Genomic DNA, 1,310 nt, shown 5'->3' with positions numbered 1-1,310 from the left:
TTGAGAGCTCTATCCAATTCTTTCTTAAATGAATCCAGAGACTGGGCCCCCACTGCCTTCTGGGGCAGAGCATTCCACACAGCCACTACTCTCTGGGTGAAGAAGTTTCTCCTCATCTCTGTCCTAAATGGTCTACCCTGTATTTTTAAGCTGTGTCCTCTGGTTCGGCACTCACTCATCAGTGGAAATATGTTTCCTACTGCCAGAGTGTCCAATCCTTTCATAATCTTATAAGTCTCAATCAGATCCCCTCTCAATCTTCGAAACTCAAGGGTATACAAGCCCAGTCGCTTCAGTCTTTCAGTGTAAGGTAATCCTGCCATTCCAGGAATTGACCTCGTGAACCTACACTGCACTCCCTCAATAGCCAGAATGTCTTTTCTCAAATTTGGAGACCAGAACTGCACACAGTACTCCAGATGTGTCTCACCAGGGCCCTGTACAGCTGCAGAAGCACCTCTTTGCTTCCATACTCAATTCCTCTTGTTATGAAGGCCAGCATGCTATTAACCTTCTTCACTACCTGCTGTACTTGCATGCTTACCTTCATTGACTGGTGAACAAGAGCTGTACTGCCCCTTTACATAAATTGATTCCATTGAGGTAGTAGTCTGCCTTCCTGTTCTTGCTACCAAAGTGGATAACCATACATTTACCCACATTAAACTGCATCTGCCATGCATCTGCCCACTCACCTAACTTGTCCAGGTCACCCTGTAATCTCCTAACATCCTCATCACATTTCACCCTGCCACCCAGCTTTGTATCATCAGCAAATTTGCTAATGTTATTGCTGATACCAACTTCTATATCATTAACATTGTAAAAAGCTGCGGTCCCAGCACGGATCCCTGCGGTACCCCACTGGTCACTGCCTGCCATTCCGAAATAGAGCCGTTTATCACTACCCATTTTTTTTCTATTAGCCAACCAATTTTCAATCCAATCTAGTACTTTGCCCCCAATTTTCAATCCAATCTAGTACTTTGCGCCCTAATTTTACTCACTAACCTCCTGTGTGGGACTTTATCAAAAGCTTTCTGAAAATCCAGGTACACTACATCTACTGGACCTCCCTCGTCCAACTTCAGAGTTACAGCCTCAAAAAATTCAAGAAGATTAGTCAAGCATGATTTCCCCTTCATAAATCCATGCTGACTCTGTCCTATCCTGTTACTACTATCCAGATGTGCAGTAATTTCATCCTTTATAATAGACTCCAGCATCTTTCCCACCACTGAGGTCAGACTAACTAGTCTATAATTACCTGCTTTCTCTCGCCCACCTATCTTAAAAAGTGGTATAACATT

At 43.7% G+C, this 1,310-nt stretch overlaps 1 protein-coding gene across 2 annotated transcripts in view; it reads right to left on the bottom strand.

Moving 5' to 3' along the window:
• Nucleotides 1-1,310, bottom strand: part of hydin (HYDIN axonemal central pair apparatus protein) — a 915,145-nt gene that overhangs the window by 79,692 nt on the left and 834,143 nt on the right. The window lies entirely within an intron of this gene.

The sequence above is a fragment of the Chiloscyllium plagiosum genome, chromosome 17 (genome assembly GCF_004010195.1).
Source record: "Chiloscyllium plagiosum isolate BGI_BamShark_2017 chromosome 17, ASM401019v2, whole genome shotgun sequence".
Classification (NCBI taxonomy): domain Eukaryota; kingdom Metazoa; phylum Chordata; class Chondrichthyes; order Orectolobiformes; family Hemiscylliidae; genus Chiloscyllium; species Chiloscyllium plagiosum.
The sequence above is the reverse complement of the archived record's forward strand: the minus strand, read 5'-3'. Positions and strand labels throughout refer to the sequence as shown.